This window comes from Phyllobates terribilis, unplaced genomic scaffold (genome assembly GCF_046119375.1).
Source record: "Phyllobates terribilis strain yellow unplaced genomic scaffold, ASM4611937v1 Scaffold_7__3_contigs__length_470593459, whole genome shotgun sequence".
Taxonomy (NCBI): Eukaryota; Metazoa; Chordata; class Amphibia; order Anura; family Dendrobatidae; genus Phyllobates; species Phyllobates terribilis.
This window is the reverse complement of record NW_027362767.1, coordinates 226,609,942-226,628,603: the sequence shown is the minus strand read 5'-3', so window position 1 is coordinate 226,628,603 and position 18,662 is coordinate 226,609,942. Positions and strand designations below refer to the sequence as shown.

Below are 18,662 nucleotides of genomic sequence, written 5' to 3'. Positions count from 1 at the left end.
CTGGTGACTCGCGCATTCCTCGATGACTCCTAACTGGAGCATTTGTTTTACCTCAGCCGTGCCAGTTTGCCTCTGGGCTTCGGTTACCCGGTACAGTCTCATTCGTACCCTTAACCAAGGTTCGGTGACAATGTCATGCTGGAGAACTGCAGTCCTACCCAGTAGCTCTGAGAACACGTCGGTATTCCGCTGCACCAGCGAGCGAGCCTCCCGTCGCTGCTGTTTAGGGAGAGCATCACTTATCCTGACCTCTCCCCCGGATGCACCCCTGGCTGAGGGGACACGTACTACCACCAGATCGCCCTTGTTAAAAGACCTGACCGTGGCTCTTTTATTATATGGGCGCCTCCGTGCTGCCTGGGCATCTAACAGATGTTTTTTCACGATGGGCATGACCGCCGCGATCCGGTCCTGCATACTAGCCACGTGTTCAATTATACTCCTATGTGGAGTCGGCTCTTGTCCTCACGTCTCTTTGGCTACGTCCAACAGACCCCTAGGGTGTCTGCCGTACAATAACTCAAAGGGAGAGCACCCTGTGGAAGCGTGGGGTACCTCACGGACGGCGAACATCAATGAGGATAGTAACATGTTCCAATCCCTTCCGTCCCTGGAAACCACCTTTTATAACATGGACTTGAGGGCTTTATTTACTAGCCTGTCGGTTTGAGGGTGGTACACCGAGGTGCGCAATTGTTTTATTTTTAGTAGTTTGCACAGTTCTCTCGTCACCTTGGACATAAAAGGGGTCCCTTGATCCGTCAGGATCTCCTTAGGTAGCACAAAGCAACGCGAAACAGCTTCCATGCAATCAGTTTCGCCGAGGTGTGGCGTAGCGGTATAGCTTCCGGGTACCAGGTGGCACAGTCGACGACCACAAGTATATGTTGGTGACCACGAGCGGATTTTACAATGGGCCCTACCAAGTCTATTGCAATCCGTTCAAAAGGTACCTCTATCACTGGCGGAGGTACCAATGGGCTACGGAAGCTTGCGGTGGGTGTGGTCAGCTGACACTCGGGGCAGGATTTGCAGTACTTTTGAACCTCCGCGTAAATCCCCGGCCAAAAGAATCGCTGCAAGATACGCTCTTGTGTCTTTTTAACCCCTAAGTGTCCACCCAGCAGGTGTGTGTGTGCCATCTCCAGAACCACCCAACATTACGATTGAGGTACCACTAACAGTTCCATGACCTCGTCCCTGATTTTGTCTACCCTATAGAGCAACTCACCATTGACCACCATGCGTGGAATCACAGTATCTGCACCGGGCTGTTGAGCTACACCATTTACCTCTAACACCCTTTTCCGCACCCGAGTCAGGGTGGGATCCTGTAGCTGAGCGGTCCCAAACGTGTCCCGGGACACTTCCAGCTCGGGGATCAATGAGGTCTCCTCGACCTCTCCTGCCAGCACCTCTAGGGGAAACCTATCAGGATTACACTCTGTCCCTAGGTTGGACACCCCTACGGCAGGTACCCCTGACTCGGGTTCTTCGGGTACAGTGCCCATAATAAATTTTACCAGGGAAGAGTGGTTTTTGTTTTCCCACAGAGTCCAGAACAGGGATAAGTCTCTTCCCAACACAGTCCCATAGGGAAGAGTTTTTACCACCCCCATCACATGTTTCGTGTCCCCACATGTCGTGGACAACACTACCTGGGTATTCTCGGAGGTCCCCATAGATACACACCACCTCGACTGTCCATCCTCTGGAGTTGTCTCCTGCCTCCAGTGACTCATGTACCAAAGTCACTAGGCTCCCCGAGTCTAAGAGGGCCTCCGTTGGGTACCCATTAACCAGTACCTGGCACAGTTGGGGTTCACTGTCCGGGGGGTCGGAACTCGCAGAGCAGATGGTCTGGGTGTAGTCAGGGGGCAGTTAGCAACCACGTGTCCCTGCCCCTGACACCGCCAGCACCTAATGGCGGAGGTACTGTTAGATCTTGTGACCTTATGGGAGGGAACCGGTCTACTGCCATTCTCACTCTGGGGTTCCCCTTCAGCTCGGGTACGCTGCTGACTGTTCTCAGCAGAGGGCTCTTTCCCGGTTCCTGGTCTGGCAGGGTCCAGCGTGACAGCCGCGAGGGGAAAGAGTCCAGTATAAAGTCCTGAGTGGCAGAGTACCGCTCGATCAGGCTTACCACCGGGTCGAGGGTGTTGGGGTCCCTTTGCCCCACCCAATGTTGGATAGCGGCAGGAAGAGTCTTCACCAGTGGGTCGACCACCACCCTCTCCACCATCTGGGCTGGAGTGAAAGACTCAGGCTGGAGCCACCTCCTTACCAGCTGCAGAAGGTCATAAGCCGGAGACGGGGAGGGTCGGGTCTCCACAAAGGTCCATGAAAGTACGCACTGAGCCCTCACATATGTATTGACCCCCAGTCGGGCGAGGATCTCACCTTTGAGCCTCTGGTAGTCCTGGGCGTCCTCCCAACTGAGGTCAAAGTAGGCCTTCTGGGCATCGCCGACCAAAAACGGAGTCATCACTTCTGCCCACTGGCCGGCTGGTAGGTTTTTCCATTCTGCCGTGCATTCATAGATGGACAGGAAGGCTTCCACGTCGTCCTCCGGTCCCATCTTCCTCAACGCTGAGCGAAACAATCTTTTACGTGGCCACAACTGCGGGACCGAGGGCTGGCTGCTGTGCTAAGAGTGGGTGGAGAAGGGTGAATATGACAAACTGCTGGACCGTGCTTGAAGTGCAGGCAGAGATGTTTCGTGGATTGAAAAAGATGTGGTGTGCTCGGTGAAGCAAAAAAAAAAGCAGGCATGTCCGCTTCCATTAGAGCTGACTGTCTTTCACTCAGCATGATTGGAGCGGGTAAACAAGTGGAGGTTCTGCAGCTGGAGACCTGTGTGACAACACTTGCCACGGTGGCAGAGGAGGAAGAAGCAGCAGATGCAGTTGAAGGGGCGGCCAATGGTTGGTGAGGCCCGCTGGTCCGCATTTAATCTCAGTAAGATTCCCAGACTAACGCATGTTGATCGCGCATATGACGGTTCATGCATGTAGTAGTCAAATTTTTGCAATTTTTCCCTTTACTGAGTCATTTTTTGCAAAGTTGCCAGATATTGTGAGTTGGCTCATCTCCTTTGCGATCTCAAAAAAGGCCCAGGCTAGGCAACCCTTGCCGTCCCTGCTAGCAGCAGACCTGCGACCTCTGCTGGCCACAGCCACAGTTGTGGTTGAGGATACAGTGCTCGTTGTGGTTGTGACGCGCCCCTGGGCCTACTTGGTGTAGCGTTGCGCACGCGGGGACTACCCGGAGCCGGGCCTGTTGGGGGTAGTAGTCTCGTGGCGGTGACCCGGTCCGTGCCCAGGGAGTCAAACTGAGTGGCAGTATATTAGCAGTAGATGTTGGACGACTACGCCACCCGTTGAATGCAGCTATGGAGCTGCCGCTGCAGGGCAGACCGCTGAGGCCGGTGGTAGGATTGTGCAGCATGGATGGTATAACCCCCAACGGGAGGGGTATGGCCTCAGGGCAGCCGACGTGGATGATGGGGGTAGCAGGAACCACTCAGAGACGATGCGGTGTAGTTCAGGGTCTTTACTGGTGACAAAGATAGACCCTCCCGGAGTACTGGCTAGCGATTGGGGCCTGGTCAGTCCTTGAGCAGATGAGATCTCCCCTGGCCAGGCGGAGTTGTAGGCCTCCCCAACTAACTGTACTCTTCTGGCTACCTTGCTAGAGGCGGGTAAAAGTAGCCCACGTTCCTGAGTGTACCGTGTGGTGCTCACCCGTATGGCCGGTGACTCAGGGCCTTCTAGTGGCTTCCGCTCCACGACGGCGGTGCTGGTCCCACGCGTGTGACCGTGCCTTCGGGTTTCTTGGCCAGAGGACCTGAAATCCCCTGCCGGTTGGTTTCTGCTGCTGGGTAAGGGTTAGTCCCCACAGCCTCGGACTCCGGGTCCGGTGGTAATTCTTCAATCAGGGCGAGCTCTACAGCTGCCAGCCCCTGACTCCTTGTAGCACTGCTCCCACTGAGCTCCTGATCTTTCTTTCCTATAGCTGCTCCTCTTCTTAACTCTCCTTCTAAAACTCTCTAACCCTGCCTCAGCCCCAGTTTTATATAGGGGAAGTCCTTCCCCTCCCAGGACTGGGCAGGAGGTGTGGCATGCATAGGATTCCTGACCAAGAGACCTCCCACCTGCTCTCAGACATAATATTGCTATTACTGTGGAAACCAGACCCCTGGGGTGCCACATTCCCCCCTAGTGAAATTTAGTACTCCGGGACTAAACATACTTTTGTAAACATAACAAGTAAAAACAGAAACAGTACAATAAAGAAAAACACATTAGGATGGTCACGGCATGTCCGCAACCGGGTGCAGTCTTTGAAGAAAACAAAGGTGTCCATTTCACCAAAACAAGGAGACGTAACCAGGTAGGGGTCTGTCCTGCCCCGAGTCCTTATCAGTCTTTTAGTCCATCCTGGGTTACGCTCCAACTATATGCAAAAAGGATTCCCGGTAAATCCACCAAAGACTCCTACAAATAACTAGAAACACAAAATTATACACAAGCAACAATAAACAGGTAAACATTAATAAAAATAGCTTGAACATTTAGATCCTCCACCGTATGGGCAACTGGCCTCTAGTGACCCTAGTGGACCTACGGAGCTGGCTGACTGGTCCTGAGCTACAGGGTATAGGAGCTGTCAAGGGTAAACTGGGCAGCCGTCTACGGACTCTTTGGCTCACTAGGGGTATGGCAGGCTCACTATAAGCAGAGGGTTGATTCTCCTGGTCTGCTTGTGTGGGGTCTTCTGCCTCCTGGACCGGCTGTTCTTCCAGCTCTACCTGTGTCTCCGTAGGCACTTGGGATGCTGGTTGGAGGAACGTGAGGACGGGTACCACAACAGCACCATTGACTTGAGTCCAAGACCGAGGGAAGTCTCCGAGCACAGTACTAACCATACCTTCCCTTTCCTCTACGGGTCGAGGGTCTTCTTGTTCCTCTTCAGGGTTCCGTAGCTGTTCGGGACACTTCTTCAGGTGATCCCGGGATACAATGGCTGTGGTTTCCCCTCCATCTTTACTGATTGTACAGATCTTTGGGTTGTCGTGGCTTGAGGGCAGTACGGTGTACGGGTCCTTCTCCCACTGGTCGTCCAACTTGTGGAGCCGTCTTTTCCTCTTCAAGACCTGCTCTCCGGGCACCAGGGGAACAGCGGGAGCATACTGGTTGTAAGTTTTCTCTTGTCTTTCCCTAGCTTGACAGAGACTTCGCTCCACGCTCTCCTGTACTTTCCGGTACTGCTGCTGCCTCTGTGTGTCCCAGTCTGCTTCTGGTGAAGTGTCCTCGGGTGTCAGGACTCCCATCTCCAGATCAACAGGAAGCTTACCAGGTCTTGCCCTCATTAGGTAAGCCGGGGTACAGTTGGTGGAACCTACAGGGATGTGGTTGTATAGGTCCACCAGGTCGGGCAGCTTTTCAGGCCACAGACTACGTTCTTCCAGGGGCAATGTTTTCAGAAGATCTATCACCACCTGGTTCATTTTCTCACAAAGTCCATTAGTTTGCGGGTGGTAAGGTGTTGTTCTTATCTTCCGGCAGCCATACAGGGTGCAGAACTCCTGGAAGACTTCCGCTTCAAAGGCAGGCCCCTGGTCCGTCAGCACCTGCTCCGGGTATCCGTGCGGACGGCAGAAGTGCTGCTGGAAGGCTCTAGCTGCTGTTTGAGCCGTTAAGTCCTTGACGGGGACGACAACCAAGAACCGGGAGTAGTGATCCACGATGGTTAACGCGTAGACGTAGCCACTTCTGCTTGGGGTCAGTTTTACATGATCCAAGGCTACCAGTTCCAACGGCTGTCTGGTGATGATGGACTGCAGGGGAGTCTTCTGGCTGGCACGGTCCCTCCTTCTTAGGTTGCATGGGCCACAGTCTCTGCACCACCTCTCGATGGTTCCTCTCATGCCTACCCAATGGAACCGCCCGCGCAGCAGGAACTCCAGCTTCTTCCATCCGAAGTGCCCAGCTCCGTCGTGGTATGCCTCCATCACCATAGCTGCGTCTCTTCTTGGCACCACTACTTGCCAGATTAGTTCATGCGTCCGGGAGTTAACCATTCTGCGGCACAACTTCCCCTTGTAAAGGAACAGTCGACTCTTCTCAGCCCACAGTTGCTTGGCTTCCTCCGGAGCGTCTGGGTCAAGGCGTGCATCTGGCCGAGTCAGCATCTCCTTTACCAGTCGGACGGCAGGGTCACTGTCTTGCGTCTCCGCCCAGTTGTAATGAGGTAATGGGTTGAACGTAGCGGATTGCTTACTCCTTACACGGTGGGAATACTGGATAGTCCCATGACGGTGGAACGCGGGGAGTTCAACTTCTTCCAGTTCCTCTGAATCTTCCCCTACGTCCGATAGGTTCGGCATCCTGGACAGGGCGTCCGCGTTGGTATTGGAGCGTCCTGCCCGGTATTTGATTGTAAACTCATAGTTGGACAAGCGGGCCATCCATCTCTGCTCTAGGGCACCGAGTCTTGCAGTGTCCAGGTGTGTCAACGGGTTGTTATCCGTGTACACGGTGAACCGGGAAGAAGCGAGGTAGTGCTTAAAGCGTTCGGTGACTGCCCACACCACTGCCAGGAACTCTAGCTTAAATGAGCTGTAATTCTCAGGGTTTCTTTCGGTGGGTCGCAGTTTTCGGCTGGCGTAAGCAATTACCCGTTCCTTCCCCTGCTGGATCTGGGACAGTACGGCTCCTAGCCCGATGTTACTGGCGTCGGTGTAGAGGATAAAGGGCTGGCTATAATCAGGGTACGCCAGGATTTCATCCCCCGTGAGGGCCATCTTCAGCTGGCGGAAGGACTCTTCTTCCAGCTTCTCCCATCTGAAGGGTGGCTTCTGGTTCTTGGCCTTCCTGGACTGGCCTATCAGGAGGTCCTGCATAGGAGCTGCCTTTTTGGTGAAACCGGGAATGAACCTTCGGTAGTAGCCTACCAACCCGAGGAACTGCCTCACTTCCTTTACGCTGGAGGGGCTTGGCCATTCCTTAATTGCGGTGATCTTATCAGGGTCGGGAGCCACTCCGTCAGCACTCACCACGTGTCCCAGGTACTGCACCTTTGGCTTCAGGAGGTGACACTTGGAGGGTTTCACCTTTAGGCCGTAACTTGCCAGAGCTTCGAACACTTCCGCCAGGTGTTTCAGGTGGTCCTCGTAGGTCTTGGAATAGACGATGACATCGTCCAGGTATAACAGGACCGTCTCAAAGTTTCGGTGTCCCAGACAGCATTCCATCAATCGCTGGAAGGTTCCTGGTGCGTTGCAGAGTCCGAACGGCATGCAGGTAAACTCGCTAAGTCCCATCGGGGTGGTGAATGCGGTCTTCTCCCGGTCCGCCTCTGCTACAGGAAACTGCCAGTACCCGCTAGTGAGATCCAAGGTGGAGAAGAAGTTAGCAGATTTTAAAGCAGCCAAAGACTCCTCTATTCTTGGTAAGGGGTACGCATCTTTGTGTGTGATACGGTTAATTTTCCGGTAATCTACACACATTCTCATGGTGTTGTCTTTCTTTTTGACCAAGACTAGTGGAGCTGCCCAGGGGCTACAGCTATCCCTGATTACCCCAGCCTCCTTCATGTCTCTAAGCATCCCCTTGGCGTGTTGGTAGTGTGCAGGGGGTACGGGTCGATACCTCTCTTTTATGGGAGGATGGTCTCCCGTGGGGATGTGGTGTTCTACCCCCTTGACTCGCCCGAAGTCTAACGGGTGTTTACTAAACACTCTCTCGTACTCTCGAACCACCCGGTAGACTCCCTGTTTCTGGTGGGAGGGAGTGGAGTCAGTACCCAAATGTAGTTGCTGACACCAATCCTCCATTATTTTCGTAGAGCCGTTACCTTCCTCCGGGTGAGATGGAGGCAAGGGTTCCACAGACTGTATAGAATTTTGGTTGATAGTATATAATTTGGCTAGCGTAGCATACCGGGGCAGGTATACTTCCCTTTTCCCGATATTTATTATACGAACGGGCACCCTCCCATGGCGTACATCAACTACCCCCCGTGCTGTCAAAATGGTGGGCCTACTGTCTGAGTAGACTGGTTCTACCATGGCCTGGTAATCTCTACCTCTCAGACCAATAGCTGCCCAGCACCAAATCATCATTTCACTTTTCGGGGGCATAGCAATAGGGAAAGGGTCACACATTCTTACGCTACCAATCTCACCACCGGAGAGTTCCATCTGTTGCCGTCGCATCAGTGCCCGGATCTCTTTCTGGAGCACTCGCTGCTGGCCGGAGCTGGCGTTCTTGGCAACCTGCTGTAAAATGAAAATCACCTCTGCAAGACAATTTTCAATCACATTAGTTCCTAGAGTTATCTTTGGGTGACTCTCGCGCTTGTCAATGTCTACAATGATCAGTCCCTGTGCTGCCAGTTCGACTCTACCGATTTTAATGGTCATTTCTTTAAATCCGATCTGTGGCACGGGCTGACCATTACTGGCGATGATACTCAAGTCATCGTCTGGATAGCGGGTTATATCCGAGTCATTCCAGTACTGCTTGAAGAGCACGTATGGGATGGTGGTGACCTGTGACCCGGTGTCCAGTAGGGCACTCATAGGGATGCCATCCAGTACCACAGGCAAGACTGGACGTCCTCCCACATATTTGTCGCGCCAGTTCAATGGGCCTGGTGATCTTTTTCCTGGGGGTTGGCCCTCTACCCCAGGTTGTGCCAGTTTAAAGGACAGTACCTTGCCATATGTCCGGGTTGATTGCAGCAGCGGCAGATAGGTTGTCCGTCCTCGTTGTACCGGTCGCTGGGTCTTCCTCTGGCCGGTGGGGTCCTCCTTGGTCGATGCCACGGGATGTCCTCCGGTCCGGATGCCAGCTGGATCTTCCCTGGAGTGGAAACCTGTAAAGACTGCACAGTTCGGGTTAGCGCAGCAACGCTTTTAGCTAGCTCTTGGACCTGATGGTGCAGGTCTGGAGCCGGGTCATTGTTCATAGCCTGCGCATCAGCTCCCACAGGCCCTACCGACAAGGGCGCCGCCTCCTGGTGGTAAGCGGTAGTTGGGCGCCTGTGGGTCACAACGCCACCCGGTGTCGGTTCTCGGAGCACCCGGATGGCTCTGTCCTTGAACTGTGCAAAGTCCAGATGAGGATCCTGTAAGGCTATGGCCCGCAACTGGGTTCGGTGGACATTGCAATATAGTCCCTCTATAAATTGCTCGGTCAACAGCCTGTCCTCGTTTCCCACGCTGTCAGGGTCGGTCTGCTTAATGGCTCTCAGGGCCTCTTGTAGGTTTAGTGCATAGTCCCTTATACTCTCATGTGCTCGCTGCTTGCACACATAGAATCTAAGCTTAATCTCGGCTGAGGTGCGGGTATCAAAGGTGTCCCTCAGCCGGGTTAGTATCCCTGCGACAGTCCTCCTCCCAGGTGGCCAGGACTTTACCTCCCTTTGGGCTGCCCCGGTTAGTTGGGCCACCAGGATGCTCACTTTCTGCTCTTTTGTGAGGGGGTACACCTGGAAGAGGCTATCCGGCTTTTCTTTAAAGTCATTCAGGGTATGTGACTCCCCTGATTACTGGGGTAGCCAGGCTGCTCCCGGGATATAGGGCATGGTGAAAGGCATGACTGCAGCAGCGGTGGCGCTGGCGGGGGTTGAGGCAGTGAAGCTCTCCTCCGTATCCGACATCTTTCTCCCCCCCTAGTGGACCGTGGCCTACCTTGCGATGATCCTCTTCCGTAGGCCGCGGCTCCGCAGTGGATCGTCAGGGTTGAGGACCTTCCGTCGCGCTCCTGTGACGTCGGCGTCTGCTGGGCTCCTTCCAGGACCTTACGCAACGTCCGGACGTGAGGCGGGGCTTCAGTTCTCGCGCGCTTTCGGAGTCCACGCCCCTCTTCTTCCCGCGCGGCGTCTTCAAGATGGCGTCCAACGGCGGGAAAACTCCACGGATGGCGGGAAGAAGGCAGAAGATGGCGCCGGATGGCGGGAAAACTTCGCGGATGGCGGGAAGAAGGTAGAAGATGGCGCCGGATGGCGGGAATCTTCACCACTGGTAAGTTTGAACAGTCTTTTTCAGGCACGCAGTACCCGGTGGTTGCGGGCACGAAATCCTGCCGACTACGCCAAAAGTTGACGCGCCCCTGGGCCTACTTGGTGTAGCGTTGCGCACGCGGGGACTACCCGGAGCCGGGCCTGTTGGGGGTAGTAGTCTCGTGGCGGTGACCCGGTCCGTGCCCAGGGAGTCAAACTGAGTGGCAGTATATTAGCAGTAGATGTTGGACGACTACGCCACCCGTTGAATGCAGCTATGGAGCTGCCGCTGCAGGGCAGACCGCTGAGGCCGGTGGTAGGATTGTGCAGCGTGGATGGTATAACCCCCAACGGGAGGGGTATGGCCTCAGGGCAGCCGACGTGGATGATGGGGGTAGCAGGAACCACTCAGAGACGATGCGGTGTAGTTCAGGGTCTTTACTGGTGACAAAGATAGACCCTCCCGGAGTACTGGCTAGCGATTGGGGCCTGGTCAGTCCTTGAGCAGATGGGATCTCCCCTGGCCAGGCGGAGTTGTAGGCCTCCCCAACTAACTGTACTCTTCTGGCTACCTTGCTAGAGGCGGGTAAAAGTAGCCCACGTCCCTGAGTGTACCGTGTGGTGCTCACCCGTATGGCCGGTGACTCGGGGCCTTCTAGTGGCTTCCGCTCCACGACGGCGGTGCTGGTCCCACGCGTGTGACCGTGCCTTCGGGTTTCTTGGCCAGAGGACCTGAAATCCCCTGCCGGTCGGTTTCTGCTGCTGGGAAAGGGTTAGTCCCCACAGCCTCGGACTCCGGGTCCGGTGGTAATTCTTCAATCAGGGCGAGCTCTACAGCTGCCAGCCCCTGACTCCTTGTAGCACTGCTCCCACTGAGCTCCTGATCTTTCTTTCCTATAGCTGCTCCTCTTCTTAACTCTCCTTCTAAAACTCTCTAACCCTGCCTCAGCCCCAGTTTTATATAGGGGAAGTCCTTCCCCTTCCAGGACTGGGCAGGAGGTGTGGCATGCATAGGATTCCTGACCAAGGGACCTCCCACCTGCTCTCAGACATAATATTGCTATTACTGTGGAAACCAGACCCCTGGGGTGCCACAGTTGCATCTCACCATTTTTGTTCTGTAGGCCGCAACGTAACCTCCTAATCTTTCTCCTCCTCTGCCGCCTCAGCTGGGCTACTCAGCTGTGTGCCTCGGGGTTCACACCAAGTGGTATCTACAGCCTCATCATCATCCTCTCTGTTCTCTCATACCTTGCCCTGAAAGTCACCCTCCTCCTCTTCCTGCCCTTACAGCACAGTACAGCCCGCGTGCGCCTTAGGTAACTGAGTCTCATCATTATCAACTCCTCCCGGGGGTAAATGTCTGGTGACGAGGGTCAGGATTCTGTGCTCGGACCCTACTTTGTTCTGCCACGGATCCAAGCAAAAAAAATTTTGGCCATCGGTGTAGATGCTTTCCTCCTCTTCAGTCTGTGAATCTTTGGAGCAGACCTCTGATGCTCATGGCATAGAATGTGTGAACAGTAGTGCAGACTCGCCCATCTGGGGATCCCTACAGTCAGTTGGGCAATTGGAGAGTTGTGACACGGGGGAAAACAAGGTTAATAGGGGTGCCACCTCTGAGGACTGTACTGTGTGATGTTGAGGTGGAGGAAGAGGAGGAGAGGCCACTTAATGCAGCACTTGCCATCCACTGAAGCACATGCTCTTTCTGGCTCTCTCATCTATAAGGCGTACCACTGTGTGGCTGCCAAAGAAAGGGAGTGGAGTAGCCCACCCAGTAACAGAAGTTGTCAGTTTTCATTGGATAGGACGTGACGGTGTTAGTTCACTAGAGGTTTCATTAACATTACCACCTACCCCACGTACACCTTGAACCCTAAGCCTATTCCCCCTTCCACCATGACCTCGCTTTTTCCCACTCATGTTGGATGTACCCTTCACCTCTTTTAACCAGCTGTTTAACAAACCTATGCCCAGACCTGTGAGTCACCTGTCAGTAAATTACCATTCAGTATTTATTTGGTCACATAGCATTGCTGGAGCGAGCTATTAGCACCCAAAAATTATATTTTTTATTGTGGAGACCTGTATACAGCAGAATCTCAGTGCAACAGAATTACAAGCTGAGATGTGGCCTGCTTTATGTATCACGGTAGTAACAAAAGAAATTAGATTTTTTTACTGTGGACTAGACCTGGATACAGAAGAAACTCAGCGCAAAAGAAGTACAAGCTGAGATGTGGGGTGCTTTATGTAGCACCGTAGTAATAGAAGAAATTCGATTTTTTTACTGTGGAGACCTGGATACAACTGAATCTCAGAGCAAAAGAATTACAAGCTCAGATGTAGCAAGGTAGGAACAGAAAAAATTAGAGTTTCAAATGTGTACTACTGCATGGAGTACAATATCAGCACAACAGAGTTCTATGCTGAATGTGGCCTGGTGTCTCTGTCTAGACCACATTATTAGCAAAAATGATTGATCTGCAGGAAGGTCGATTTCACACCAACACAGGATCCTATCTATCTAAACTATCTGACTTTCATGCAACCGCCCAGCTAACTATCTCAATCTCTCAGTATCCAGGAGCAGCAGCAGGAACAGCCTCTCTGCGCTGTTACACTGATAAAATGGTGCTCATCTCATGTTCACTCATCTCTAGCAATAACTCTGGAACGCTTCAAAGTATCCCAATGATTGAGATTATTTTTTCGTGACATATTGTACTTTATTATTAGTGGTAATTTTAGGTCAATATTTTTTGCATTTGGGAAAATATCAGCATTCGGGCAAAATGTAGTCATTTTCAAACTTTTCATTTTTATGTCCTTAAACCAGAAAGTTAAATCACACAAAATAGTTAACATTTCCTATATGTCTACTTGACATCAGCATCATTTTTTAAACTTTTTTTTTGTTAGGAAGTTGGAAGGGTTAAACATTTATCAGCAATTTATAATTTTTCTCACAAGATTTATAAAACCAATTTTTTTTTTAAAAGACCACATCACATTTGAAGTGATTTTGAGGGGTCTATGTCATAGAAAATACCCAAAATTTACACAATTTTAAAAACTTAACCCTTCAAAGTGCTCAAAATCACATTCAAAATCACTTTATTAACCATTCAGGTGCTTCACATGAATTAAAGCAATGTGAAAGGATAAAATAAAAATTCAAACTTTAGTGCTAAATATTTCATTTTCACAAGGCTAACAGGAGAAAATGGACCATACAATATGTTGTGTAATTTCTCCTGAGTACACAGATTCCCCATATCTGGTGTAAAACTACTGTTTGGAGGCACGGCAGGGTTCGAAAGAGAAGGAGCACCATTTGACTTTTGGAACGCAAAATTGCCTGAAATAGGTTAGCGGATGCCATGTCATGTTTGCAGAGCCCCTGATGTGCCTAAACAATGTAAACCCCTGTTTAGGGGTTTAGATGTCTGGTGAGCACTTTCAACCTGCAGGTGCTTCACAGAATTTTATAATATGGAGCCGTGAAAATAAAATAAAAAAAATCAAATTTTTCCCACAAAAATGTTGCTTTGGCCCCAAATTTTTAATTTTCACAAGGATAACAGGAGAAAATGGACTGTACAATTTGTTGTGCAATTTGTTCTCGGTAGGGAAGGAAAGACATTTTGTCTGGAATAGATTGCAGACACCATGTCACACTTGAAGAGCCCCTTGCATGCCAAAACTGCAGAAACCCCCACATGTGACTTAATTTTGGAAACTGCATAGCTCAAGGAATTCATCTAGGGGAGTAGCAAGCATTTTTAATCCTCAGGCGATTCACAGAATTGTAGAACTTGGGCGGAGTCAAATTTTTCCAATAAAATGTTGGTTTGGCCCCAAATTTTTACTGTTAATTTTCTCCTGAGTACGCCAATGCTCCATAAGTGGTTGAAAACTACTTTTGAGGCACAGTGCAAAGCTAAGAAGGGAAGGAGCTCCATATTGTACTGCAGATTTTGCTGTTATGGCTTGTGGGTACAATGTCACATGTGTCACACAATTTCTGCTGAACGTGCCAATTCCACAGTACTCCAAAGACTTGAGAGAGAAGGAGCGCTATTTGATTCTCGAAGAACACATTTTCGTAGAATAGTTTGTGGACTCCATCTAAAGAGCCTCTAAGTGCCAGAAGAACAGAATTCACCCTCAAGTGAACCTATTTTGGAAATTACACCCCTCAGGGAATTTATCTACAGGTGTAGTTATGATTTGGACTTCATGGGTGTTTTCCAGAAACAAGCAGCAATGGATGTTGCTGAGTAAAAATTGCAAATCTACCAGTGTAGTGCTTGTACGTTGCAGTGCCCAGTACATTACATGCAGCTCGTGCTTCTGAAGACACGCACCCTGAAAATTAAGCGGGCTCTCATCACTACAGAGATGCCAAACATGTGGACGATAAATGTGGTTTAGGCACACTGGGGCTCAAAAGGGATGGGGACATTTGGTTTGTGGGAGCGCAGATTCTGTAAATTTATTTTAGTTTATTTTTGGCTGGGGGGGGGGGCATAGCGCTTTTCCAGAACCTTTGAACTACCAGTTACATGGAAGCCCCCTATATTTCCATTAACAGATGACGGACCTGAGTGGGAACTTGCTTTTTTTGTGGATTAAGTTGAAGCTTTTATTGGGAACATTTTACATAACATTTTGGATCACATTTATCCAGCGTTCTACGCTGAGCACTTACATCGGGTTTCCATCTAAATCTCCAAATGACGGGATTCAGATGACACCCCCGACGAATCCATTCACTAGAATGAGGTAGCAGAGTTACTCTGGACTCCGTCTGGCCTCTGTTCAGTGGTGTCCGTCTTTGCAGAGGTGCACAAAACTGAGGTCGACCATGTTTTTTTTGCACGCTTAATAAGATGGACACCACCGGATCAGACGGTGTCCACAGTGCCTCCATCTGCCTCAATACAGAGAATTTTCCACCTGGGGTTCTGTCTGAATCACGTATTTCAGAGATTTACACAGAAATGACAGTGTAAGCACTTAGCGCAGAGCGCAGGATAAATGTGAGCCGAGCCTTACTGCGATCTTTGGGAGGCAGAATTAACAAATCAACAGGTGAAAAATTGGTTTTATTTATTTTTACGCTGTTCCTGGTGCGGTATAAGTGATAAAATGACTTTATTCTTCGGGTCGGTGCGATTACAGCGATACCAGATTTATATCGGGTTTTTATGTTTGGCTGTTATCACACATTAAGAGATGCTTTTTATACAAAAAACAAAGATTTTCCATCGCCATATTTTGAGAGCTATAATTTTTCTATATTTCTGCCGACCGAGTCATGTGAGGGATTGTTTTTTGCGTGTCATGAACACAAGAAAAAACTTAATTCAGGATTTTTTTGTGCCGTTCCACGTGTGGTAAAATTGATAAGGCAGTTGAGGTGACTGAGGTTACTGGAGTTAATCAGCTGAAGATCAGTGACCTTACTTATGGCACCGGTGCTGCATGAGAATTTTCTCACGTAACACTGATGCAGTAAGTGAGGTCAACGGAGGTCACCAGAGCTCTCAGCTGATCTTCAGCTGATTGAACTCCAGTGATCTCAGTCTCAGCAGTGCAGTGCTTTTATACTAACAGGAGTGATTACACTCCTGTCAGTGTATAGAGTGCTGTGCTCTACAACAGTCACATCAGTGATTGCTGATGTGGCTGCTGTAGAAGTGGCCCAGATTGTCGTGGGACACTCTGGATTATGTCATCACGGTGGACTGTTGAGGGATATGGTTGTTTTATATTTTTGTTTTCTTACAGGAGACAAGAACATCGGGGATTAGGCATCAAGTGGATATACTGTGTTTTTTATTTTTAAAAACTGTGTGGAATTGTATTTAAAATAAAACATTTTATTCTGGCCGTGTCTTTATTTCAAAAACATTACTACGGGGTTAGCAATGGGGGCGTCTTATAGATGTCTCTCCATTACTTACCTGAGCTTCATGTCAGCTGCCAATACAAGGCTGACATGAACCCCAACCCTATTACCTCACTTGCTACCGCACCAGGGCAAGTGGGAAGAGTGGAGGTTAAGTGCCAGATTTGGAGCATCTTATGGATGCTCCAGTTCTGGGGCCGCTAAGAGCTGATATTAATAGCCTCGGAGAGGGCCAGGATCCATGGCCCCTTCCCTGGCTATTAATATCAGCCTGAAGCTGTCTGCCTAGCCTTTGCTGATTAGATTTTATAGTGGGACCGTATGTCAATTTTTTTCTGGGGTTCCCCTGTAATCTAGCCAGTAAGGTCTAAGCAAACAGCTGTGGGCTGTTATTAATAGTCAGGGAACATTTTTGGCTAATGGCCCCTTCCCCGGCTAGTGATATCAGACTCCAGTGGTTGGCTTTCCATCTTCTGATTATGAAAATGACGCGGAAGCACGTGCTATTTTTTTTAATTTTAGGCTATGTGCTCACGATCCAGACGTAGCAGCTCTTTGGACACAGCATATTTTTGCTGCATTCTATTGAACTCAGGTAAATTTGTAAGTGTTCAATGAACCATGCAGATTTACCACATTCAATAAATTCTAGTGGTCAAATTTCTGTTATGGAGACTAGCGACTCTGCAAATTAATTTGACATGCTGCGTTCCTGAAAGACGCATCACATGTCAGTGTCCGTGGGTGATCCGCAGCCTCAGATGCACGCATAATGGACATGGGATTTCTAGAAATCCCATTCACTATGCTGTAACATCTGACCTCTGTGGATTTGACGCTGCATAAATACGCAGCGTCAAACCTGCAGCATTTCCTGATCATGGGCACATACGCAAACTCACCCACAGCATGTAAACTTTTGTAGCAGAGATGCTAGTCTCTGCTGCAGATTTTGACCGACTGAAATTTCATTACATGCGGTGGATACACATGTACTGACAAAACAAGTGCGGCATTAGAACACAGCGTTTTGGACGTAGCGAAAATACGCTGCATCCAAAGCGCTGCTAGTTGCTGATCATGGGAACGTAGTGGCTAACCAAACAGCTGTGAGCTGTTATTAATAGCCAGTGAACATGTTGGCCTAATGGCCCCTTCCTAGGCTAAAAATAGCATCTCTCAGCTGCCCCAGAAATGACATGAATGGGAATTAGGGCTAATGGGATTAGTGTTTATGGAATTAGGTGTCGCTGACACCAAACCCTTTGTTTAGTGATGAAGAGGTGTCAACCAGACACCCTCATTTCTAGACAAACCTGTAAGTAAAGAGTTAAATAAACACACACACTGAGAATAAAACACTTTATTTGAAATACAACAGACACATTCTTTAATCATTTAAATTAACCAAAATATGCACCCCAGGTCCAACGGTAATCAAAGGGTTAAAGCGATGTCCCACGTTTCTTTTTTCAAATATCTTCATTTAGCTCCAAAAAGTATTCATTGCTGTACAAAAACGCATAAAAAATGCATAGAAAAACTAATCAAAATCGGGGCAAAACGTGCGTTTTTGCGGCACCGTTTTTTCCTGATAAGAGATGCAGAAACCTTGCAAAAATTTCTGCAATCAAATCCTGAACGTGCGCACATACCCTTAAACAAACGTTTTCAGCAATTACATTTTTATTTACATTCGACTTTTTGATCGCGTTTTATTCCACTTTTTTTGGGCAGTATAATGAAAAACAATAGTTTTTTTGTCACTTTTTTTTTTACAGTGTTCACTGAAAGGGTTAACTAATGTGACAATGTTATAGATCGGGTCGTTCTGGACTAGGCAATACCCAGTACAGTATGTGTACTTTTTTTGGTTTATTTTTGTTTTTACATAAACATACGTATTTATCGGTGTAATGTTTTTTAATTTTTTTACTTAGTGATTTTTTTTTTTATATATATATATTTTTTTTTTAAAAATTAAAACTTTTTTTACTTTGTCCCTCTAAGGGACTTCAACTTTTCTCTGATCCATGGTCTCATGCATTGCAATGCATATGCATTGCAATGCATGAGACCTGTCAGCTTTACACTGGCTTTTTATCCATGATAAGGTTCGTTAAAGGGTCACTATTGACTTCTAGGATTGCTACATCCTGTAGGTGGCACTAGAGTTCTAGTCCTCTTCCTCTCTGAAGAGACAATTTGCATATTTCCCAGAGGAGTATTGTGGTTTTAAAAGTCTCCTCAGCTGACGTGCTTAACACGTCACCCCCTAGATACCGGTCTGACTCCTCTCATCCAGCCAAACCAGAACTCACACTTTACACTGACGAGGTGCAGTACCCCAAAACACAGTGTCTGCAAATTGAGTTTCTGGTCTTGGCTTTTTATCCTAAGTCACGTGATAAGGCTCGTTAAAGGGTCACTATTGACTTCTAGGATTGCTACTTCCTGTAGGTGGCACTCTTATTCTCTGAAGAGACAATTTGCATCTTTACACTGGAAGAACGCCTGTTAGACCCTGGTGCTGGCTGGGTCTAACAGGCCACCATAGCTGGCAGACCCAGAGGTCATCATCTCTTGACCTCCGGCTGCCATGACTGCCCTCAGCTCCCCATGATCACATCATGGGAGTGCCGGAGGGGTGAGAGAAGGAGAAGGAGACTCTCCAAGCGTAGTATTAGATTATATAATTTTTGGTAGCAAATTAAAGATTTTGCTCACCTTATAT

The 18,662-nt window shown here is 49.3% G+C and overlaps 1 protein-coding gene across 1 annotated transcript in view; it reads right to left on the bottom strand.

Annotated features, from left to right (window-relative positions):
* The window catches only part of ADGRD2 (adhesion G protein-coupled receptor D2), a 642,994-nt gene that overhangs the window by 224,749 nt on the left and 399,583 nt on the right, over window positions 1-18,662 (bottom strand). The window lies entirely within an intron of this gene.